The sequence below is a fragment of the Lampetra planeri genome, chromosome 2, assembly GCF_965212315.1.
Source record: "Lampetra planeri chromosome 2, kcLamPlan1.2.h2, whole genome shotgun sequence".
NCBI lineage: Eukaryota > Metazoa > Chordata > Hyperoartia > Petromyzontiformes > Petromyzontidae > Lampetra > Lampetra planeri.
This window is the reverse complement of record NC_136108.1, coordinates 26,707,496-26,734,047: the sequence shown is the minus strand read 5'-3', so window position 1 is coordinate 26,734,047 and position 26,552 is coordinate 26,707,496. Positions and strand designations below refer to the sequence as shown.

The following is a 26,552-nucleotide window of genomic DNA, read 5'->3' as shown; positions in this document are numbered from 1 at the left end:
TACGGAAATTTGATATGCCGTTAATAAATCCGAACATGTTACTTATGTACAGTAGTTTTACACACGTATCTGCACAAGTATATTATTTCAAGGCAGTCCAACCCTTGAGCAAGTGTTTTACCAGTCATTGACTTCATAGCCAGCAATACAATGAGTAGAGTACAGCAGATTGCTGGGTGGTAAAGTGTGGCCGCGTTTCCACCTCTTCCATCTCATGATGGGGGGGAGGGGTAAGAGCGGAGAAGAAGGCCAACCCCTCTCTTTAAAAAGGAGGACGCCCTGCTGTCCACACGGTGTGTGTGTGTGGACAGCAGGGCGCAGTCTGACTGTGGAGCCAGCACGAGTGAGGTTACTGCCTAAGGGTTACAGATGTTGCAGAGATTATGATTTAATGCCCGAAGCTGAAGGATGAGGAAATTATTACACAAATGAGGTCACGGTTTTTTTTTTGGTAACCCGAAGGCAAGAGACTTATCGCCCGTTGCACAAACAGATGCGGTCAATATTTGTTTCATAAGACCTTCATGAAAAGATAACGCACAGCGTATCGTTAATTCTCGATCACGAAAGTGTGCACTGGGCATTTCAATCGTAAGATTCACCTCCATTTTGTTTTATATTGACCAAGTGCACACACGTGCACAGATAGACACGTTGCACAACATGAAGCAAACGTATGAAATATTATTTGGTTCTTTCGGTAAAGTCACGTAGATAGAAAAAAAAACTTGTATTGAACTAATTGGTGGGCAAGAAAACCAATCAGTGCATACATATACTGTATCCACACATTCCTGTAGAGTATAAGGTCGCATATCCGACCGTTACGTCACATATCTGACCTGGTGGAGTACTTTCGTCAAAACAAAAGAACCACTTTTTTAAAATTTGAATTCATCCTCATGGACACATGCGGGAGACCCGGAGGACAGATTCCAAATTTCAACGCATGATCACGAGACTCTGGGTTTGGGGATTTATGTAGCCACTGAGTCCCATAAATGTGCATAAAAAAATCACCTAATTTTCCCAGGCCAAATACAGGGTGAGGCGGCAGACATTTTATACATGTCAACATTGTAGACTTATTCACGATTGGCTAAAAATCACAATAATTTTTTTCTTTTCATTTTTGTTATCACTCAGAACGTATATGTAATATGGGACAGTCTAATGCCATGTATGGTTATTGTACAAACTGCTACAGTTGCTGTATCATCGTATGCTGTATTCCACAGACTATACGAAGTCATGTAGTACATGACCAGTAGACGTTTTGGACTTCCTATCCCAAAGGCATTTAGCACGTAAAAGCACATACATATTCACGCATGTACAATCTTTACAAAAACACTAATTTCGATCGTGTGCAAGTTTGTGCGTTTGTCGGTGTCATTTGCCGACCTGCCCCGACTCTACATTTGTGAAAAAAGAGCTTCATAGCTCATCGTATTCCTCCTTCAATCTATATAAAGATTATGATTCTGCGCGTAAGCTGATCAATCGATCGATGGGATATTAAAATGGCTTAGTGTTTTTCAGAAATGACTTTGCAAGGACGTAAGCATTCCTGTAAGGGTCCGCGTGTCTCTGTGAAGCATTTTTGCTGGTTGCGTGGCACCTGGGAAACGGGATTAAAATGCCCTTGACTTTCACAGTCTCCTTCGCCTTCTTACACTGATGGCACGTGGCAAAGCAAGGTAACTGCGGCCTTGTATTTGTACGACTACGTTCATTCTTCCTATACATACAGTACAACATAAAAATATTCAATATAGCCTCTGGGCATAACAGATGAAAAAATTGCAAGCGTAAATGCTATCCAGTCACTATAATCCAGTGGCCTCACATGACAAGTCATGACCTCTGCCACCGAAATGGAGCAGCACAAGGGTTATTTCTTCACTGGTCACGTGATGCCGTTGACGCGCCATTAATAGTTGTGTTCGCCTTCATATCCCAGGTGTGTTCGCGCGGTGGGTCGCTTATGAACTTCCAACAATGCTGCCTGCTGTGGAAGATCGCCAGAATGGACAAACGTGTTTGGAGGAACCTGTGAAATCTGGGCTGCCATTGCCCGCTTCTGTTTAACTCAAGGAGAATCTTGACCGGGACCCTAAGACACGCTTTGATTTTCTGTACGCACATAGTCATTCCGGTATGTATGTACGTACGTCGTGTGTACATCTTCTATATCTACGTATTTAATTCACCACCGCTCAGTTGTCACAATCTCAGCTAGAGACGTTTCACCTGGGCAGGGAATCCGTCATTCTTTGTGTCGGGTGCAGTCTATTCCTCATTCGTGGTCGCGTGTTGTAATGAATACATTACAACACTTGGGGGGTGGGGTGGGGGGAGCATAATTAGTAAAATAAATAAGGAATCCAATCACAGTTTTAAACGGTAATGGATACTAACAAGTTTGGCTCCGTGCTTTCAATTCTTGGAAAAGAGTGCATTGGAAAAGCCGCTATAAATGTTGAGTTGGCCTGCAACTGACCCAGATTTTCACGCGAGCAACCATTATTTTCAGGTCTGGCATCGACTGTCTTACATTATCGCACGCGGGGCTTTGTAAACTTTGTTTTCCCTGGCACGTGTTTCGATTCCAATGTGTACCTGGCAGAGTGGCTGCCAGCAGCATTTTGATCGCGTAATTGTTGGTAAATGTATCGCTGTTATTTTAAGGAGCTGCTCGCACAGGTACGGGTTTATGCATCGCCGTGCGCAGAATTATATTTCAATAGCTATAACCATGGGTTCCAATGTTCCCGAAGGCCAAGGGTGTCAAGAAATGCTATAGCCACAAATCCCTTGGGGAAGGCTGATAGCCTGAGGGTCTGCATCTGGAGCTGTCTCACCCCGTGGGTTATTTTTCTGAGTGGATCAGTAAATTTGTCTTCATGGTCAGAACACTGGGAATGATGCGACTTTCCTTTTGACACGTGGCAGAGAAGGCTCTTTCAAATGACTCAATTTGTTACAGTTTAACTAAACACATAGGCAGAGCAGCTGAGACCAGTGGATACACAGGGAGAAGGTAATGACATGTCACACAGTATCATTAATAAAAAAATGTTTATTTATTTTATATAAATATTTTAAATAAATAAAGCCCTCGTTCTGCATCATCTGCGTTGATCGACGTATGTTTGTAGCAGAGGTTGATTTGTGGCTCAATGGGTTTATGTCCAAATAAATCTGCTGAGACTACACCAGCAATACCACATTTAAGGTATAAATGCAATTATTATTTGGTTTAACCAAAATTGAGGGTAAATGCATCTGGCCAGGTGGCACAGCGGGCTGCGAACTCACATTCTGGTCAAGAGTCAATTTAGCCAATCAAATATTCAAGCCCCAACACAAAAATGTGGAATTTCCATGAAATGGCCCGTGGTCACCAACAGACATAACCGACCGCTACATCGCGCTCCTCTGAGGCGCGGGACTCTTTGACTTCTGAAAGCATGGGCTCTGCACAAAATCAATGACTATAAAAAGGAATGCGTTTTAAAACTGCTGTTTTTAAATTGGTTACATTCTACTCCCAGAATGCCAGAATGTTCAGAGAATGCACAGGGACAGAGTGAAATTATTGCTTCTGCAGCTAAAGGTCTGGATTCCGAACGCCTAAATGAAATATGCTGTTCGTCACCCTATGCCCAGGCTGTAGATGTGGGCACAAAATGATATTTACTCGTCTAGGAACGCTCACATGCAGACATGCAAACTGGACATGTGCCTGGGGTGAGCAGTTCAGTGAGTGACGTGCGATATATATTTATATCCTAGAATTTGGCCTGCATACTGCATAAGAAAAAGCAAATTACTGAAAAATTTAAATGTGCATTATAAATGTAACCAACCACAACCAAAAGACATTCTTGGCAGGGAGGTATGCAGTGCGTCCGCAACATTACATGCTCATCTGCTCATTTGTTAGCAGCGTCATTTATATTTGCTTTATATAAACTGCTCACTAACTTACACCCCCCCCCCGCCCCCCTAAAAAAAACACAATACATGCAATACTTTAGTTGAATCTACAAGCGTGCAATTTACCAAACGGTTTATATTACCAGAGGCTGAGCTGAATTGAAGAGTCGTCAACGTTTCATCCGACCGAGTATCTTCCACTTGTCAGGAATATGCAGGTTAGCATTCTGAGCAAGAGCGCAGACGCTATCTCTGAAGGGGGTTGACCGTCAAAAGTCGTCCTCCCCTTCGCTGGATGTTGCCACGGGATCTAATTTACTCCGCACTGCATGCCCATCATCCCGCATTCTGGACGGCAGCTCATTTTCCATCAATAGAAGCATATTAACACTTCATTTCCATATTAAAAAGCTGCAGCCCCGGTGAGTGTGGGTTTTTTTTGTGCCATTGGTTGGGGCGGGCTTACGATAGAGAGAGAGAGAGGGGACGCTTAGAGAACGGGCAGTGCGAGGAGATGCCACGGACGAAAAGAAGCAGCGCTTGGGGAGGTGGGGTGGGTGCTTTGGTTTGGGTTTGGGAGAGGGAGCCTGCGTGAGCGAGTGGAGCATTAATCTACCATCTGCTGTGGGCTGTCACGGCCGGGGCAGTCAGGAGGAGCCACTCCGCACACTTGTCATCCATCACCGGCCAGAGTTAATGAAATGAAAGGGTACATTATGGGGCGACAATAGGGGAGAAGCGGCGGGGCTGGGGTAGCGGCGGCGGCGAAGCGGACGCATGCCGTGGATGCGGGGAGGCTAAGACAGTTGCCACGGGCATAATGAGGCTTTCAGCCGCGTACCCACACGACGGGCATGAGGTCAGGCAGCCTGCCTCCTGCTGATTTGCCCCCAAACTGTGGCACGGGAAGAAAAAAAACACCCCAGTGAAATGTGCCAATGGTAAAGACAGCATCGAGCCAGCCTCTCTGTCATTGCATAAACATCATTCATTATTTATAATACAAAAAATTCACCACTATCGCCTTCATGATTTTAATACGGTTATTCGTGTATATATTTAACTTTCGATTACACACAAAACGCAGGATTTCGAAGAATTCATCAAAGGTGTATCTTGTTTTTGTTTCAGCAGAAATCATAACGAATGCCCCTCGAGTCGTTATACGCCTTCTCCCTTGTCCGATATGGCTATCGATTTTCGGCTGATTGTCGCTCAAAATATTGTCCTGTGGTTCTGTTCATCGCTCTCCTTTCTCTCTCCTCTCCCAGCCCATGCCCCCGCCACTGAAGCCTCAACATCCGCTGCATCCCTGACAAGCACGCGCAGCACACTCGCTTCACTCCAATCCAGCTGAAGTCTGCCGACCCTACTCTAGGAAGTCAGCCTTCAACTACCAAGTGCATATTTTGCATGAAGCTCCATTTCTCCTGTCTTTCATGAAGCTGGCATACAGACCCCCCCTCTCCGTCTACCCCTCTTGTCCCCCATCCCTTCTCTCTTTGCTGCCATCTCATCCAAGCATAACTCTCCTCTGGGGATGCCCCAGACATCTGTGCTTGTAAAGCTGCTCATTTAAATTGAGTTTCCAGCGGAAATGCGCAGCGTCTGTGCAATGAAGCTGCCTGCTTTACTTAACCCCGAATACGGTTGCAAAAAGAAAAATACTTTGTATTCTTTACTTTAATATAAGGCGACATTTTAAGATATCTTCAACATTAAAATTTCCGTTGCGCTGAACTGAACGTATTTTATTTAATCCGGTCAAAGCACACTGAGAATGGCAATGTGTGTACGAAATATAGGTTACTGCAGTTGTGTATGTAGTATGACATTATTTTAATTGCGGGTGATTTTGAAATTGTCGGATTTTGGGATGATAATTGTACGCAATTTTTTTTTATATTGCCGACATATTTGTTAGACGTCCGCTTTACGTGCAGGCGGTACCGCTGTTTAATTCCCCGATATCCGTGCAATAACAGGCGCAAAGCTATCAACGCCACCCAAACTGTAGAGGAGTAGAGAGAGAGAGAGTGTGTGCTGTGTGTGCATTTTGACCACCAGAACACACTGCCACAAAAGCATCTCCGAGCAATTTTACCCACACATGTCTACATGGGCTTTGCAGCAGTGTGGATAGTGTGGCTTGCTTTTTTTGGGTGTTGCTGTTATTCTGCAATGTTTTCCTTAAAGCACCCACGCTCTCAATAACGACAAAAATGTCCTATTAAAAATGTTCAAGAGGATACGGTTGTTGTAGCGCAGCTTTTGCATCTCATTGTATTTCCATTCGTTAAAATAACACATTGTAAATGATTACGGGGAGGGGTATGTGATGCAAATAGGAGGCGATAAAAAGACAATTATTTATTTTCGGTAAAGGTCATTGCATAGAAGGCCGGTTTAGCATCATAAAAGGAGACAACTATATGGTTTACGACTGCCGGCCTAATTTTGCATGCATTCCATTTATATTGAGATCATTAATATTAAATACAGTGTGCATATAATACAACTGCCGCTCGTCATATGTCTCCACGACGGCAAAACAAGAGCCACTTGAAGCTAAAAAGGCTGGGAAAAACGTCGCCCGAGTACCCACACGGTCTCATGATGGCACACGCGTGTGTTGGAAGAGCGCTCCTCTGTACCACCGCGAACGCGACGCATCTATCGCACCGAATTAAAGTCAGGCGCTCGCATTCGAAAACTAAAAAATGGTGTGCGAATTAAACGGCGCTCGCCTGCAACGGAATACAGCGATGTACAAGCAGGGTCGGTGGACCACCATTGCACGAGGCACCCAGCAATTGTGATTTATTAACGGTACAGCACAGTAAGTAGGTTTATTACCAATTAGTAGGATCGCTCTTAGCGACCGAAATTGCTTCAACGAAACCGGTCGTTAAACGAGTAAAATAAATACTCGTTCAAGGCTTAATTAGCTCTGATGGCATTGCAAGTTACCCCTTTTCGCCGACAAAACGTACTTTGTAATATTTAAACAATGTATATTAATACATACAGATACTAACAACATTATAAACACATGGTATTAAGAAGAAACGTGGCTAATCAATGCATTAATTCATATTTACTGTACCTACAACAGCCCGTCATTAACAGGGTAATGGTCGGTAAGCGAACACATTGGGCTCTATGGAAGCACTACACTACTATACACTACACTATACACTACTATATACACTACTACTATACACTACACATTGGGCTGTATGGAGGCCCGTCGTTAAGTGATTAGTCGTTAACAGGGGTGGCCGTGAACAGAGGTTCTCCTGCCAAATCTGATGTCTAACCCCTTATATGAGTGGGTTTATCCAAGTACTCAATGTTTACTTAATAATCATCATCATTCCATTTTCAGTTCACTCACCAACATAAGCATTTCACCAGAGCATCCAATGCGTGTTTTACTAATGGTAAACACGATCCAACTGGACAATATACTTTGATCACACTCAGCTAGGTGGCTATAATAATAATCTTGATTTGAGGCTTTCGTGACTGCAGGAATCCATACTCTTTGGTTCTTTCGGTAAAGCCACATAGGTAGAAAAATAAAATAAATTATTTTTTATTTTATTTCATTTTCTACCTACGTGACTTTACCAAAAGAACCAAAGAGTATAATAATAATAACAATGCCAATTATCTATCCAGCAAAGCTTCAAAGAGCCGTGAGACTGTCCAGGAGAGGCGCCATTGGGATGCTGGGTAATGTCACGAACGAGCACTTTGACATATTGGAGGATATCAGAGTTACCGGAGAATGCCGTGTGCGTGAGTGGCACGAGACGCACAGATATTGGAACTCACACCAAAATGCCTTTCTATATTTGGACAAAGAAGGGACAGGTACTGTCGTTGGATATCTAGACCATCATCGATGCACCCACTGCTGGAGTAATTCTTTAAACACTAATGTTTGGGTACTCCGATTTCCTTTTTTGCCATGCTTCATTATAACTGTGTATCAATCACAGCAACCTTTGCATCTGAACGCTGCCGTAGATTACTCCATCAAGCAAAGCCGGTACTGAAAATGTCACATTCACACGACACGTGCCAGTCTATTCGTACGGCAACCGCTGTTCACGTTTCACTCAGTGGTACTTCATGTAGCAACCCTGGAGGGATGATGGGCTCAGCTGTCCACTAACAGAGGGATTTGAACTCGCAAGCCGTCCAACCGTGACTCCTCTCGTTGGACGCGACAGTGCCGTGTGGACATTGTCGACATTGACGCTCGAAATCTCATTAAAAGAGCGCAGCGAAGAAAACGGTTATAGCCATTGTTTACAAGAAGAATGAGAGGGGGGTGAATAGTGAGTGGGCAGCATGCTCGCCCACGGAGCCAGCTTGCCTGGTATCCGCGGTTCAATGTCCGTGCAACTTCTATGGAGAATTAAAAGCGGCGTTGCTGTGGTAAAGTGTACATTGCATTTATTAGGAAGCCACTGGACCTGTACAATTATATATCCAGGTTGAGAACGAATTTCATTAGGACTGCTTTTTGTGTTTAGTTTGTTGTCCCCTACCCCCGCACCTCCAATTATCACAGTTGGCGGCGTACGGTGCGAAAGAAGTTCAACATACATATGTAGTGTACTAATTCAGAGACACTAGTAGGAGGCACTCGCTCTTGTTTATTCCGGCCTTCACAGCCATTGGGGATAACTACACACCGGGTCAGGACAGCCAACACGCTGCCAGACCCACAGCTTGAAGAGGGCGAAGACCACAATGACGGCAGCACGACGAGTTCCACTCCAGATGACAGCAGCCCCGACTGTGAGTCGGAGCTCGCCTTTTATCCTCCCCAGCGTGGCCAGGCTCCGCCCTCGGCCCCGCATCCCTCTGGATCCCCCAGAAGGCTCCATGCCTCGCCCACAGATCCAACTGGTAGAACGGGCTGCTACCTCCAATCGCACCGTCTACCAATCTCCCAGCGACAAGCGCTACAGTGACTCAATCAATGCCACTACACATACATACATACAAACACTTTGCAGCATAATTCATGAGGAAAGCTATTAGGTGCCCGAGTTAGAGTGCATATCCAATGTTATATTGTTATGGATTTTCAAGTTATTTACATACAACATAAATGTGTATTTGTAGAGCATCTAAACGGAATATTATACATCTGAAAATGGGCTACCGGTTAAAATGGGGAGGTTACGACCGGATTACGAATGGGAGACGTGGAAGGGAGAGATGGGGCGAGAGGAGGAAGCACCATCACTAATAAATAATCTCTCACACATTTCTGGCAAGTTGGTTGGCAAGAAAGGCGATCGGCACATGCAGGTGGCCGTGCGTACGTCTCAGTGCACGTGGTGTTGTGACATCGCACTCGACGTTACATCGCCGAGCAAAACACGGTTTTAATTTTCTCTTGGTCAACAAAAAAGTCCAGTTGATATCCTGCTCAAATGGGACATTGCTATTAGGCGAAGTGCATCTCGAGTTCACAGCGCTTAGGCAGTGGTGGGAATTCTAGGAATTGGTATCGATTCTAGGAATTCAATGGTGAATCGAGGGTAGAGATTGTAGGAATTCCAAGTTCCATTGTGTGGTCGTATTGAAGAGGGAAAATTGGAGAGAAAAAAAAACTTATAAAGGAATGACCATTATCCTTCGTATGGTACAGCTATGGACTTTTAAATCTATATTGAAAACTAATTTCTTTAGAACTTATTTTTTTTATGAGAAATAAGAACAGGTTTTACCCTTTCTGGCAATGAAACAGAAATATGAATGGGTGTTACTCTTTCTGGCTATAAAACAGGTGTTAAGATGTTCAAACACTGAATAGATACCTTTTGCAACGAATCAGGTCTGGATTAACCACTTGTGGTGAACATGCAAACAAACATGCTCTGATAATTATATATTCATTGTCTTAAAAACTGATTGACCTACACCAGCATGTGTGTTTGCATGTTCACCACAAATACGTGTGGTTAATGCAGACATGATTCCTTGCAAAATATATCTATTTTGATAATGTTTTCCTCTTTTTTTCTGGCAACAAAACAGGTGTTAAGATGTTAAAACACCAAACTGAAACCTTTTACAAGGAATCATGTCTGCATTAACCATAAAGCTTGTGGTCAGAATGTAAACAAAAAGATACTCTGATAATATATGCATTATCCTTGAAACTGATTGGTCCACACCAGAGACAGCTTTCTCTTGAGCCTCGTCTCAAACGGTGTTAAGGACAATGCATATATTGGGCCAGAAAGGGTATAACCTATTCTTATTTTTCATACTTTTGTACTGGAAAAAAGGTCCCGTGATATTGTTTCCATTTTCTACGTTTAATTTGTTTACATGCCAACGTCCTTCGAACACTACCAACCTCAACCCAGCCCAGCCACCGCATCTGTCGAAATGCTGTCCGTCAAGCAATTGCGTTTGTCCACAACCCATTCGAATCGCTATTTAAACTGGCCCACTGGCTGTCACACTTTCCCACACCTCCGATAAGCACGGCTGGCTACGTGCGGTGCAAAAGAAGTTCAACGTACGTACATAATGTACACAATGCCGCCAAGTTAATGCTTGTTGACACAAATGTGGAATGCAGCCAGCAGGTCACGTATGTTTATGAAACTTGTCCGACGAACTCAAAACAAGTACATGGGTGTAATTCATCATCAGAGTCGGCAACATCATCCTCATCACCATCATCGTGATCGGACAAAGTCTTTGCTGGGCTCTGTACCATCACAGAAGGGCATCGTGTTACCACAGCGTGAGCATCACTGTAATTTATCCGCCACAGTGCTGTGCAATAAATCCATTACATTGTCACTGGCTTCATATGAAGTGGGACTGAAACAATAGACAACTGACATTATCATAACATTCTCAACCATGATTTATTGTGTACACTCAGTGCACATTTTCTGGACGGTAAGATGTGAGGAAGGATTGAGCCCTTGCCTTAGTCTGAAATGAAGTGTAAGCTGTGGATTTCTTACTGAAATAATCTAGGCAAATGCAAAGTAATACTTCCATCCTCAATGTTTGTAAGTCAGTTACTGTTGCCATATTTCATGAGTTATATCGAGCAGTGTTTAGACACACATTAGACACATATTTACAATTCCAGAACTCCCTACAACATTTCACATTGTAGAATTGCCCAGAAGTGACATCAAAGGACTTCGTCATATATTCTTCAGGGTCTATCTTAAACATCATTAGACTGCACGCTCATCATTTTTCCAGCACTGGCTGGAATGCAAACTTTGTGATCTGCTATAAGAGCACTTTCCACGGCGTTGTAAAATATTATTCCAGAATTTTCTCTCCAACATAAACATGTTAAAGTGACAATGATTACATTATAGCGGTGGTACAATGTAGCAGCAGTGAAGAATTGATGTAAGTGTTGTGCAGTAAAACCACGGGGAGACGGGGAATACTATAAGGGCTGTTGCCGTTAATTAAAACACTCTCACACACTCGGCATCCTACACTCACACCAGTGTAGGTGCACTCTCTCTCGGTCCTTTACCTCGGACACTGAATACTATTTGGGTCCTACCCTCGGCTACACCTTGGGCTCTCTCACTCGTCTGCCTGGAGCGGGGGTTCAGCCAACACCGCTCCGCGACGAGGAGGGGGGGGGGGGTCCCTTTTAAGAACCCTATGGGCGGCTCCTCCCCCCAGCTCGGACCCGCCCTTGTTCCTGAAGGTGCCTCTTGCACCACCCGTGACGTCATCCTTGACTGTCAACCCGCTCGCACCTCCTTCTGTTCGTTAGGGGCCGTCCATAAATGACGTCACGCTATTTTGGACGATTTTTGACCCCCCCCCCCCCTTCGTCACACGACGTCACAAAAAGTCAGACCCCCCCCCCACAAATATGACGTCACAAAGCTCTGCCCCCCCACCCCCCAATAAAATTAAACATGCTTCAAATCGCTTCAAACTATTGTCATTGTAGTGCGTACTTAATGTGGCGCTGCACTCTGATGTTGTAGGAGAAAACCTTTATTAAAAAGTCTATTTAATTAAGTAGAACGTGTTGTCTATATTTATGTAAAGTTACGCATTTTGATGTGGCGTCACATTTCTCAAACCCCCCCCCCCCTTCGTCACACATCGTCACAAATGTCTGACCCCCCCCCCCAGGTGCGTGACGTCATTTATGGACGGCCGCTTACTCACCATACTCCTCTATATAAGTAATCTTGGCCCGCTCACTTTAGTGCCGTCACTTAATGAGAACTTGAGAACGGCTGATATAACACACAGTAAGTCCATTACGGCTTGATTTGCTTCGCCTTAGGACAGTGATGAAGGCAAGTTCACAATGTGCCCCAAAGCAATTTGTGCTGCCAGTTGCATTATTGCCCTACTTTCCCTGCATACATGATTAACATAATTCAATTGTGGCCAGATTTAGAAAGCTTGCCAATACAACTGCAGAGCAAACAGCAAAGCAGATGCTTTTTGGCGTCAACGTGGAGATTAGTCAATTCACGAGAACGTAGCAGTGTAGCGTCATAACCCTTTCATTCTGTCATTGACATGCATAACGCTGCGGAATATTATTCAACTAAGTTACATGTTTATACAATTCTACACGACAGTAATACAGACAGTCTATATGTATTCTCTAATTATACGCCCATGTATTCGAATGATAAAAACGTAATGTATCTACAATACACTATTGACATCACGACCACATATAATACTTCCCCCATCAATATATTTTTCTAAATCTACTGCGACTACGGCGATCAATATCGCAGCTGGTATGACTGCTCATGACAAGATATCTTGTATATTTTTTTTACTTAACACGATGAACCAAGGTTTCTAATATTGTCCTTGCAAATGACAGAATGTCGAGCGCACACCTAGCTAAGCTGAGGGTAATAATTTATCGTTGCAGAGTTGTATGTATGCATGTTGAACTTCTTTTGCACCGTACATAGCCAACCGTGCTAATTGGAGGCGTGGGAAAAGGACAACAGACTAAACACAAACATCAGTTATTAAGGCAATTAGCTTTCAAATGAGAAAGTCTTATTAATCTAGCACGACATAATGTGGGTGTGGTTCGTAAAGTCCCCATTGTTACTATTTTTATATTACCAGCTAAGGCCCACTGAGCTCTGTAGCTCTTTTTTCCAGAAACGACCTGGCCATCACAAATGACAGCTCAACGTCGTGGCTTATCGCTGTGTGGAAATGTATAGCAGCAGCCAACTACCCTGATCGCACACTTGATTGTAAAGCGCAATGCGCACATTTCAGAGACAAGCCTCAGAAGTTAGGCCATGGATTAAACTGTTCATTAACCAGACCAAGTCGACGAAACTACTTTTCCCTCCATCTAACCCCCATCAGACCCTGCAAAACCAACGAAATAATCGATATTTTCGAAGCTTTCGTGACTGCAGGAATTACTCTTTGGTTATTTCGGTAAAGTCACGTATAAATAAATTAAATTAAATACTAATAGAATACGATTTTTCGATTGCTACCCAAGCAACCATCATCAGGTACATATGAATGAGAAAACAAACATAGCAAACTTGGAAATAGAATGCAATACAACACAGAGAGTCGGCCAACAAAACAGTCAACACCCCACCTGGTTGATTACGTTCTTCCAAAAATTGCTAAATTTGAGAAAGAGACAAAACATAGACACGGAGACACACAGACAGACACACAAGCAGAGAGAGAGAGACTTAAGGCCTCGACACAGAGACGTTGTCTTTCTGTGTACCTATGTGTGTGTGTCTCTCTCTGTTTGTCTCTGTGTGAGTTACCGAAACAACCAACGAGTAATCGATAATTATAAGGTCCTTGTTAAAACCCAATGGCACATTGTTACCTCAATTCTATCCTTATTCTGTTTTACCACCCCTCCAAGACCACGCATGTTTGAGCGAATCCCATGTCCATATTAAATCAGCGCCGTCCTATTTAAAACATGATTATAATAGGATTCATAATTGGTTTAAGGTGGGATAAGTCGTGTGTGTCGCGAACCCTCATCCACCCAACACAGGAATTAATAAAAGTGTCACGTGGATGGCGATGGGGAGGAGCGCATTCTGTTGGAAACCAAAAATAGGTACGGTTCATTTTGAGTACAACTACGCACTTGTATTTACAGTCTTCAACATGCTGTCCGTGCTGTCTGTTGCCAATGGACTCTTTGAAGTGGCTTGCAGGGCCGGCGAGAGATGAGATCACGAACCGTTTGAAATATATTCGCGTGAGATGTGGGGTGATAAAACATTTTTTTGTAATAGTTCCTTGTACATATTATTTCAATTGTTTATTTTTTTTTTAATTAGCCTTTTAATTTTCAATTGCTCATTTCCCCCACACTGGGTTGGGTTTTGTGCGGTTTGCCTTGAGGTTGGAACACAGGACTCCCTTTGCAAGCGACACATTTGTCTGAATGAGCTTCTCACCTGCTTTTTAAATAAACTTCACGTGTGTGGTTGGTGACACTTTAGCTCGGATGCAATGAAAGGTTGGTAACCCCCGCCCTCTCCTTGCGCATTGAACCGATTGATGCCAGCGTGCAACAGCTGCAACCCTTTCCGTCATTACGGCTGAAAGTGTGTAATTTAAGTGCCCTCTAATTGCATATCCTTTATCTTTACACTTAATTAGTATTCTTTGTTTGCCAATGAAAAAAACGATGATTACAGATGTGGCTGCGCGTGCGTGTGTGAGTTGGGGAGCGGTGGCGTGGCGGTTCGCTCGCTGCACAACGACACGAGTTCGATTCCCACTCACGGCCAACATCAGTGACGATCATCTAGGTCGACTCAGCCTCAAATGAGAACCTAGTACGGTGTGTAAACATCGCCACTAGGGAGACAAAGGTGACCGGGTGTGGTACTGGCCACCCACCCCCTCGTGTGCCGTATCGGCCTTCATATGTGCTCGCTAACAGCACTTGCCCCAACAGTCCGTTAAGGCTATACGGGTGATCTTTATCTGTGCGCATAATGAAAGCCACATCGTTGCTTTCTGGAAAGTGCGCTGGGTTGTTCTTTGCAATCGTAACAAAAAAAACTCATCCTAGGTAAAGTTTGGCTGCATTTGCCCGCTTGGATTAGGTTCTTGCAGTTCACATTGCAAAATGTACCATACGTGTCAGCTAGAAGCGAGGTGGCAGGATACAAATTGGCTGTAAAGTTAAAGCACGAGCACACGTGAACGCAATCATATCATGAAGGGAAGCCGTGTCGACAGTCGTCAGTTCAACGGCGGAATTATACATTGCATTGGCCCGGTCGTATCTGAAGCAAAAATGCAAATGCACGCTATCTCCAAGTCAACATTAAAGACTTTGTGACATGTCACACAAATAGACCACTGTGTGCTGTTGTCATAGCCTAAACCACAAATGTGGAAATGATCCACCGCTAAATTGTAACACATCCCTGCGTAAATACCAACTGCCAAATCTTTATGGCAAAAAAGAAACACGTGCTTGACCTCAATTTGCCTCTGCATGGTTAAACGGAGGGCCATGTGATTGGCATAAACCTGCATGAAGGCGGCAATTACAGCAGAGTTAATTGTGACTTTTCGTGTGATTTGCATAACTTTATAATTTAAAAGTTACGTAACAGGCACCGTGGGGTGTTTAATTAATTTAAGCGGTGATGCATCTGTGCTTTCCTATTAATATGTTGAAATGAAATAACCGTCAGATTGAGTTTAGGCAGAAGTATTCTGTAAAGAAAGTAAACATAATTGTGTGCACTATTTGATTCCGTGTAGTGTAATCGTGGATTTGAGGTAATCATATCCTAAACATGCAACATTTAGTTTCAGCGAGCACCAATAAAAGAAAATACAATTTTACGTCTCTAACAAATGGGACTTGTGTAGGAATATTTCCCCGTAGCATTTTTAAACAACCGACATCTGGACCATATACGTCTCATCAATCGAGTCTGGCCTGCAAACAGCGCAGCAGTTACAGGCTTCACTGCTGATGAGACGTGGAAGTCAAAACCGATCCAACATTTTCAGGCTCAACAAATGTTGATGGGAATCGTTGGTCTACAGGGCTCATAAGATAATGAATCTAAATAGTTTATTTTATTTTTACTTGTTCAAAAATACCCTTGTCTGCTTATCTAACTACATTACAGGCAGACCACGCCTAACGCGGAGGTTAATGTTCCTGGAAAATGGCGTGTCAGACAAGATCGCGTTAGACAAATAATATACCTTATGGGAAAAATAGGGTTGCGTTCCTGGGGTCCGACATCATCACACCCGCCCTATTTGTTTAACTAATTCCACGAGATTTCCGCCCTTGTTATTGCACTAAATTATTCTGATTCGCTCTCGATGTTTTGTGTGTGTAGTGTACAATCTTTATTTTTCAATTTCACCTCAACACAACAAAAACCCATTACTGTTCCCACACCACGGCACTCACGCCCAATGCTCGCCCTCTGACACCGAATTCTCAGGCCCAATGCTCGCCCCTCGCTGTCAATTGAACATTAATGATTTTGCCATTTAGGCGTCCGTGCGACTAACGTCTTCAACGATTGGACGGCTAGATGCGTGCGGCAATATGTGAATGTGCCTGTGGCACGCGTTGAATGTTACATTATCACACGCAAAAACACATATGGTAAGTTATTCACTCTCACGGTCAACTCATTCACCGCCTTCCAACGGATGCAGCACTTTAACGGCACTACTATACCGACCAGGAGATGAGAATATTAGCAGCCAAGCCCCTCGTGTTCTGGAAAAGAGATCTCATTCGGAAACACTGTGAGGAGCCGAAACATGTGTTGGATTGAAGCCGCGTTGGGCAGGGTTTCCCTGCAATTGAAATATTTGAAACAGAATAACAACACAAGGTGAAGAGTTTGACAGATATCCAAAATACGGGCCCATTTATTGTAGTGTGGCTTGAGCAGTAGTGAAATGTTTAAGCACTTTTTTTTGGTATTTCAAAAAGGCAAAGGTGCAGCTCTGCATTTACTCACGCATGTCACTGCTAGCGGAAGGACCTCCGCAAGAGAGAGAGATCTAGATAGCCCCTTTAGAGGGTCTTTTGGCCTACTCTTTCACACTGGCCAGATGTCCTAGAAGAGGTGGGAGTACTCACACTTTACCTGTGCGCGAACCATTTTACCTCGGCAATATCAAATGAGGCAGCGGTGCCTTGTGGAATTTTAAAAACTTTTGTCAGCAAGCTGAGCATGCACGATTGCGCAATGAATATCTTGGAATTTCCCTTGACACCTTTCCTCACCCACTCCACTAGGGCAGTGCTCTGCATGCTGAATTACACATTTCAGAATCCGAATCTTTATTTAGACTGGAAGGATCGGATGAGCTATGAAGCTGTTTTTTTTCATCACGGATCTCGTCGGACAAGTGGAAAAAAGTTGTCTTCCCGCTCTCTTGTGTCCCATTCCACCATGTGAGGTGAATTGTTAAAGTTCGGTCAGCTGCTGTGGTGGCCATATGTGTGACAATGAACAAGATCAAGGCATGCAAACTGACATTAATGGTTGCGGTGGCTTCCCCTTGCCTTCTTGCAGTGGTCCTCTAGAGGTGACACTATCATCTTCAAATGTCTCACATTGAAAACATTCTCCATCAGTTTGCTGATATATATATGCCACAAGAAATGCATATGATATATGTGGCCAAGTAGCAAAACGATGTGTTCCATTTTTGTAATACTTTAACATTAAATCCCACGTTTGTGATGTATGATGCATGGTTGTAAAGGCACGGTGCAGACAAACAATGCCACAGCTGCCGCAATACGGGAAACACATTATCCGTGCAGACCTGCAAGTGGTCTATCGTAGATATTTGCTATAAATACGTGCGAATGTGCGTGGGGAGATGCGCAACCCCAAACAAAGAAACGTGTGACCCCCCCCACACCATTAAAGCTGTTCAGGACAGTTGCGTCTGTTTTCAGGATATTCCGGTGAAGTCGAGTCAAATCAATTGCACGGATAAACACGCCATTAACGTTAAGCATCTCATCCTCTGCCAATTAACCTTTGCCCTGAACCCTTTTGTTTAATCTTGCGTCCGTTTATTTATCTCACCTCATCTACACGATTATGAATGTGTTATGCAGTTATTACATTGACGTAGAAACATAGCCGAGTAAAAAGAGAGAAACGTCTACAGTGTGGCACTTTTGTAGAAGAGTTGACGGCATAACCTGAAGCGAGATGCGTGCCTTCATGCAGTGACGATGCACAAGAAAGCAATTGTTTTTACGAGCATTTTTTTTTATAAATCTGCGCTATACAATTACCAAACACATTCCAAATGATATACATTTCGTCAGATTGACATTATTTTCACTTCAAGTATCAGACAGCATTGCATTTGTTGTTGCTGTCGCTTGAGGCCTTGAACCTAATTTGATGTGTATTGTCTAAAAACGTTGATTTTATTTTGATCATAAATGATACCGAATTCTTGTGATCTGCGAACCTGTCTGTCCGTACCACTCTCATGACCCTCTCTCTACAAGAAAAATGGTTTAACATCCGATCCCTCCATGGTCTCCTTTATGCTTTTCTACACATTGTATCACTGTGTTAATTAGAAAGAAAGATCTATACTCTCACGAGTTTGAAAATGCTAAGTTGGTTGCAAAACAAACCCTGCCCTTTTGTTCCATGAAGATGTTTATTGGGCTGGCCTGAGAAACATCAACTTGCTGCACTTTAGGACCTAGTTTTGATTGCTGCATATAGAACTCAAATCAAGCATCGAATTTGGTTCTGGCACACCGTTCTGACAACAACTTTAGCCCCTAGGACAGACATACGGAGTCAGAACCATGACGATATGTTTTTAGGAGAGAGACACGCCATCTAGACAGAGGCGAGGAGGTGATAAATACGGAAATAAGAACATAAAACACATGGATGGGGGCGTTACGGCAAGATAAAGCTCAAAGGCAGGTACTGGCACCAAAAATATGTAGACAGGCTTAGGCCTAACCGTACAGTGCACAGTCCCCACCACAGTAATCTGCCCTCCGCACTGCTAATATGCCGCATTAATCTTGTCTTATGAGTCTGTGTTTTGCCGGGCGACCGTCTCGGGCTCATGTTTAAAACAAATTATTAATCCCGGCTAATCTGGGCACCGCGCCGAGCCTTACTAAGCCAGCATGTTTGGAGCTGGAGAAACAGGATTAGGGCACGGGTAAGGCAAGCTGCACGGGCCCGATAGCCCTAATCCATAACTCCCCTGCAAACTCCACGCACGGCCCGCACCGAGGCTGCACCTGGTTTATGAGCTGCTCATGTCTATGCACCGACACCCCCCACCCCATGCGTGCAGAATAACAAGAAGGAATTGGGAGAAGAAGGGGAAACAAAACAAAGTGTCTGGGGTACAGTAGAATGTGGGTAATGAACAAGGTGATGGGGGGAAAGGTCCATGTCGCCAAGTCACTAACTCTTACCCGCGGTCAATGTTTGCAAGTTTGATGACATCTTATGCTGTCTCATCTTTCCTCCTTAACTTCTGCAGCCTTCTGGTGACGATATGTTATCTACCTCGCCTGGTATACAGATGGCCGTGGGTTCGATCCCGACCCCGACACCTGTATATTTGGAGTTTGCATGTTCTCCCCGTGATCGCGTTGGTTTTTCTCCGGTTGTTCCCTCCACATTTATAAATGTGCGTTTAGAGTATTTGGCTGCTATGAATGTCCACATGATAAGCCACTTCGTTGAGCTATCATTACCTGTGGCCATGTCGCTTCTGAAAAAGATTGATATAGCTCAGTGACCCTTACTGGGTCAAATTAAAAACGTTTTTCACGATCAACTATAATCTATGTGGCTATGTGGGACATCAACTCAAAGCAATGTACTGTGCTTATACAGCCCTTCCTTTGTTGGTCCACTCTGAATAAGGGCCTCTACTCTCAGTTTTGGATATGATTTCACCACGCTGATCAGTGTGGGTTGGTGAATTTGGGGAGTATAGGTGCGGAGAGTAGCAGTACGGTACAACCGTGGCTTTTGCTGCTCTGGCCTCTGCAGCCAACTATATAGCTCAGCAGCAGCCTATAACAACCTGCTATGCATGGTGGCCACCCATCTAAGCACTACCCAGGTCCAAACCTGCTTAGCTTGATTTGACGAGATAGGGTGCACTCCGTATGGTTTGAGTCATAGGCAACACAAAACATGGTGGTCTTTTTTTAAAGTATGTAACCATGTTCAAGACGTTTCCTATATGTATTCATTTAATGTATTTTATAATGTGTCAGTCAATTTATATGTATTTATTTTTATAATGGAGAATTGACTGCCTGTAGTTTCTATATGTAATTACAGCAGTTATTTTTACAGTTTAGTTATTCATTTTATTTTAAGCTGTAACTCATTCGCCATTTCATGGAATATGTCAAGCAGTCTTTAACTTTAATTTTCCAGCGCTGCGGTGGTGAGATGTTAACTCCATCGCCCCGTATGCATGAAGGTTATGGGTTCGATCCCGACCCTGACAATGCTTGTATATTTGGAGTTTGCATGTTTTCCCCGTGGTCTCATGGATTTTTCTCTGGGTCCCCCGGTTTTTCCCTTCACATTTATAAACATGCGTTTATGACTGCGATAAATTTCCACGCGATAAGCCACTTCGTTGGGTTATCATTTGTGGCCAGGTCGCTTCAGAAAAAGAGCTGCATAGCTCAGTGGACCTTTCCTGGTTAAATATATATAGTTTCGTTTAAGTAATGCAGATATGGTCTTGATTTGAGCTTTCGCAGGAATCTATACTCTCTGGTTCTTTCGGCAAAGTCACGTAGATAGAAAAAAGAAAAAAAGAAAACACGAAGTTTCGGTCGCAACACAAGCGTCCGTCTTCAGGTGAGAAAATGATCTGCTGTTGTAGCTTCATCGCATTCCAAAATCTTGAACAAACACAAGATCCAAGTTCGGTTTAATACATTACACAAAATCTGTGATTTGATCCCATCGGTGAAGGATGCGATTCCGGACATGCAATGTCCTGGTGTCTATAAGCTGAGTTGTGTCTGCGGCAGCAGTTACATTGGCGAAACGAAGCGACATGTCTCAGACCGGGTTCGCGAACGCACAGGGGATTTGAAACACGGCAGAGCCAACACCTCAGCGGCGGCGGATCATTGTTTCTACGCTGTGGGCACACATGACATTGTTTTCTCCGAGACCAAGGTGCTCTGCAAACCCTCGGGCTACCATCAGAGATGTGCTCATGAAGCCATCAAGATATACAAACACAGACAAAACTTTAATCGAGAAGATGGATTCAGATTGAGCAATCATTGGAAGGACGTGATTAACCACGTCAAGTTTTAACTGCTTTGATTTTTACACACCCACCCGTTCGTCTTGGTTTTCGGTTACTAATTTAAGCTCATTGACATGCTAATTTCTCCAGCCCCACTCGTCCCTGCACGCCAGAAACCCTCCCCCCCTCTCCCCCGTGAACTCCTGCAGCCACGACTCGACAAAACTCCAGCCCCCCTCCCCCTCCCGTGCCTATGTAAAGCCACAAAACCAGGTCATTTTCTCACCTGAAGACGGACGCTTGTGTTGCGACCGAAACGTCGTGTTTTATTTTGTTATTTTTTCTATCTACGTGACTTTACCGAAAGAACCAGAGAGTATAATGCAGATATAAATTATAACGTCAAAATGTAACTATAGTATTTATTATTTAACTTTTGCAATTGTAAAAATAGAATTAAAGCGATGTGGCACTGCAACTAAGATGTAATCATTAGGAGACAATTTAGAGTTAATCCATGTTAAACTGTTCAAACGTACACATTGTCTTATAATATTTTGTGACTGTCTCCCTTTAAAAAGTGACACAACAGGCTCTCACGTGGTTTACATATATAGTGTGTGTGTGATGCAATTGATGGAGGAGTTGCAGGTTGATTTGATGCTGACAGTTCGATAGGGCTGAACTCCCAAAATGTCTCTCAAGAATACATTTTTTGCTAAAATGTCATGTCTCCGTAACGTCATAACCCTATAAATTGAACCGCCAAACCATAAATTCTTCACCTAATGGATCATTGGCAAGTCTGCTGACAACTACTGCATACTGTCCAGCTGACTACAGTATTTCTTACAATTGAGGAAAAGAATTGAAGGAGGAAATTAGCGATTTTAAACAACACATTCATATTGCAGATGGAATTCTCTATCCAGCGAGCAAAAGCACTCATCTAGCAAAATTCATCTCCGCGAAAGTGATTGGTCAGCGGAAAAGGTATCAGGTGTTGTGAGGAAACAAAGCAATATCTCATCCAACATTGGTGTATAAAATAATTGGGAGCGTGTTTATGTATTTATATGATTGTCCGCTGAGGACAGCATTGCATATTGCATATAATGAAGCTGCTGCCTGGTGTCACACAAAAGCACACCCTAAACAAATATCAGAATCAGAATAAGAAAATATATTTAGACTAGAGGAATCCGATGAGCTATAAGGCTTATTTTCACAGATGTCCTGTATATAAATACATATGTATTGACGCAAATGGAAACTAATACAGTACTCAACTGCACGACGGTGTCTGATTTTAATTTTGCAAGAGTTAAAGGTTTAACAGTCATCTTGCTGTAACTTGAATGAATTTATTGTAATAATAAAGCAGAGCCAATGCAGAACTGCAGACATCATTTGTTCAGATCTGTTACAAAACATAACCAAGTACTTTAACTCAAACCTCTGATTAATCACTGATTTGTGTGGGAGATATGTATATACGTACATCTCTTAGTCAATCCACTGATGGATGAAGGCCTTGCCCCATGCATGCCGCGTCCATCATGGGGGTTGTTTGACTCCAGTTCACCATGCTGCTTGATGCAATTTGGGGAAGTGCACTGTGAGTATTGGCCAGTAATTGAACTCAGTTCGCCGGGTTCATAACGCAGTGCGCAAATCACTGTGCCACTGCTCATTAAAACGCATGACTAATTGCAAACAAAGTACCCTCTATAACATGCTTGCATCCCGACTGTCCATGCTACATCCTCTTTTTTCCATAACTTGTCAGCAGATTTTGAACTCAACCTTTAAAAAATTTTACGAGGAAAGTCCCACTGAGATAGGTAGCTTATTTTCAGAAGCGACGTGGCCATAGAAGATAGCTCAACTAAGTGGCTTGCCATGTGCAAATGCATATCAGCCACATACTATAAACCCCTGTTGATTCTAAATATGGAGGGAAAAACCAGAGGACTCGGGAGGAAAATCCACGCGACCACGGGGAAAACATGTAAACTCCAAATATACAGCAGGCGTCAGGGTCGGGATCGAACCGGCGACCTCCTGTCTGCCGTGGCATGCACGGTGGCGAGATAGTATCCTTAAAGTATCCTTAAGTCAGTAGTAACGGTGCGGTGTTGAGCTGTATAGCTCTTTTTCAGAAGGGACTTGGGTGCAAATGACAGCTTTACAAAGTGGCTTATCATGTGGAAATGTAAAGCAGCCAAATACTTAAAACGCATGTTTTCTAAATGTAGAGGGGAAAACCCGAGGAAACGTAGAAAAATCCACGCGACCATGGGAAGAAAATGCAAACTTCAAATATACAGCAGGCGTCAGGGTCGGGATCGAAACTCATAACCTCGTTCGGACTGTCGCTCTCACGGTGGCCAGATGGAGAGGAGACGAATATCGTCTCCTTTCTAGGAACTTGCAGGTATCCTTAAGTCAGTAGTAACAGAGCAGTCTTGCTCCTTGTTTCTGGAACACTGCTCTCCACGCTCTGTCGATTGGTTCTTGGGAGAGCAGGGAGTAATAGTTTAGTCGGAGGGTGAGGCAGAGTTTAATGTGTATTTACTGATGCTGCCGTTGATAGGGGCCCTTTAAACAAACACTTTGGCAGGCCCCGTACTTTAATCTCCATTCTCTACACCCACTGCAGCGTATATGTGTGTGTGTATATATCATCTGTAACAAATTTAACGATTATGTAACAAGACATGTAATACTCTAGTTTGTTTAAACGCACAATTTACAATCACATATGTGCACACAAAAAAAATGCAAGCTTGCACATATATGTACTGCGGTTGCAAACTCTATCCCCTCTAATGCTTGTTTATACATCGACTTACTTACCTTCGACCCAATTCATCGCAGAGATAGTGGTTATATAATGCAGTAGTTTTCTCACGACAATGTAACAATACAATCACAATATATACGTTGACTCTATTTGTTGTGCCCTAGCTGATGGTGACGTTATAATCTCTCAATCTCAGCCACCAACAAATGACACTGACAATCGTAAATGTGCCTTCTCATTTATCTGAGCCATAGGCGATGAATGCTGAGAAACGTAAATGCGTCTTTATTCTGCTATGTCATCATCAGCCATGATCAATCCACTGCCGAATGAACGCTTTCCACAGCCACCACCACCCACCACACACCATCCTGTAATGCGACAATCCCCATCCAGCACCTGCACTTGAACTGCTTCCATTGCTCCCATCTCCTTGGTGGATATTTTATCCGATGCGTTCCATTCCTTGGCTGCCACTCCGCTATTAATCTTGACCATCGGCCATTGTCCCTTCCGTTGACCGGTCCTGTCCAAGTCCACTCACTCGCTTTGCTTTAGAGCGTCGACGGTGCCACGAAGCTGCGCACGTGTTCTCTATACGGTATATCACCATTAACATATACTGGACTTGTATTCAAGGAATACTGGAACATCATGCATCGCTACATACAGCTCACACAGCAAGACATGACCCATATGCGCTCTGGACTTAGAACGCGGTGCGTCTAGCCGTGTTGCCAAGTAATGGAATTCTGTTGCATGCCATGGTATTGCCAGCCTCCATGTGGCTATTGAACACGTGATGTTTGCTTATTTTTTAAAATATGTGTTTTTTTAATGAAGTCAATATAAGTGTGTGTTCGATTCCAGCTCACGGCCAACATCAGTGACGATTATTTGAACGGGTTTGGGGCCTCCCCTAGGTCGACTCAGCCTCAAATGAGTACCTGGTGCAGTGTGGAAACATCGCCACGAGGGAGACAAAGGCGGCCGAACATGGTGTTGGCCACCCACCCCCTCATGTGCCGTACCGGCCTTCATAGGTGCTCGCTAACAGCATTTGTCCCATAGTCTGTTCAGACGATACGGAGGATCGTTGTCTTATATAACTCAACTAGCACCGTATCTATATTGAACTTCTTTCACACCGTACGTAGCCAACCGTGCTAATCGTAGATGCAAACAGCAGTCTAAGGCTATACGGGGCGTCGTTGTATTTGTGTCGATATACTACTGTATAGAGTACATTAGTAAATGTGTCTATACATCATATTGGTGCATGTGTCAACGTATCGACTTCACCGAGAAATAGTACGCCTTCAAATAGTATTGAATAGGCACTTGCTCACATACACACACACACACGTGCATACGCAATGACCTATCCGCAGGCAATATCGCAGTTGGTTTATTTTTTTTTCTAACAGAAAGCACGGGAGAAAAAAATATATCGCATGTTCAGCTCGGACCAGCAGACCAGACATAAGGTCGCCCCGATGTCCATCATGTCCTATCAAGGGCTGCCGATGTGGTCCGAGTTATTGGGGGCTCAGGAGTGAAATCTCCATCGCAATGCACAACAAGAGAGCGTGTCCAGATTTGACAGAAAGTTTTTTTTGTCGGGGTGGGGGGGGGGATTTTTGTATTGTGAGCAGCAAAGAATTGGGCGTTTAAGATGATTGAAAGTCCATAGGTGCTTGTCTCTCAAGACGTGCAAAACACAGTGTTGCTTTTTGAAATGTACGAGAAACTACGTTGTAAAACCACAGTATAGAAATGTAGTAGCTACAATACTTATATTCTCTCGGTTTTATTCTGTTCCAATCAACAAGGTAACGTCACATATCCGGCCCGTGACATAAACACACCGCCCAATTAAACACCCACAACCCATTTGCGGTAAATCTGCGCGGTTGTAACTATCGTTTAAAAAAAATAAATGTTCACAAATCCTACCTTATCACACACAGCGTTGTCTTCTTAATCAAGCGTAAGTTAGCTCACTTCCAAAGCTCAGTGATACATCGCCCCTGTTTAAGCACTCTGCGCTTTAAATTTGTCCACTTACTTATGTGTACAGTTTTCCCTCCTTATCTTACCTTTCAACTAAATTTGTTTTTTATTTTACCAGGTAAGGCCCACTGAGCTATATCTTTTTCAGAAGCGACCTGGCCACAAATGATAACTCAACGAAGCGGCTTATCGTCACGTGGACATTTATAGCAGAAACCAAATACTCTCAACGCACGTTTCTAAATGTGGAGGGAAAAAACGGGAGGACTCAGAGAAAAATCTATGCGACCACGGGGAGAGAGACACACAAATTCCAAATATGCAGCAGCAGGCGTTTCGCGAGGGATACGTTCCGGAGATGCTCGTGAAGAGAGCATTTTGCAGAAAATGATATTGGCCAACTAAGCCCTATCTTTTGAATGAATTACCTTAAATAAATACTAAATAAGCTGTAAAA

General features: G+C 43.5%; 1 long non-coding RNA gene across 1 annotated transcript in view; it reads left to right on the top strand.

The window, feature by feature from the left end:
* The window catches only part of LOC144730806 (uncharacterized), an 82,185-nt gene extending 75,728 nt beyond the window's left edge, over positions 1–6,457 (top strand). Inside the window, exon 3 of the long non-coding RNA XR_013587853.1 lies at positions 5,214–6,457. This is a non-coding gene — a long non-coding RNA (uncharacterized LOC144730806). The remainder of the gene's footprint in view (positions 1–5,213) is intronic.
* The last annotated feature ends 20,095 nt before the right edge of the window (positions 6,458–26,552 follow it).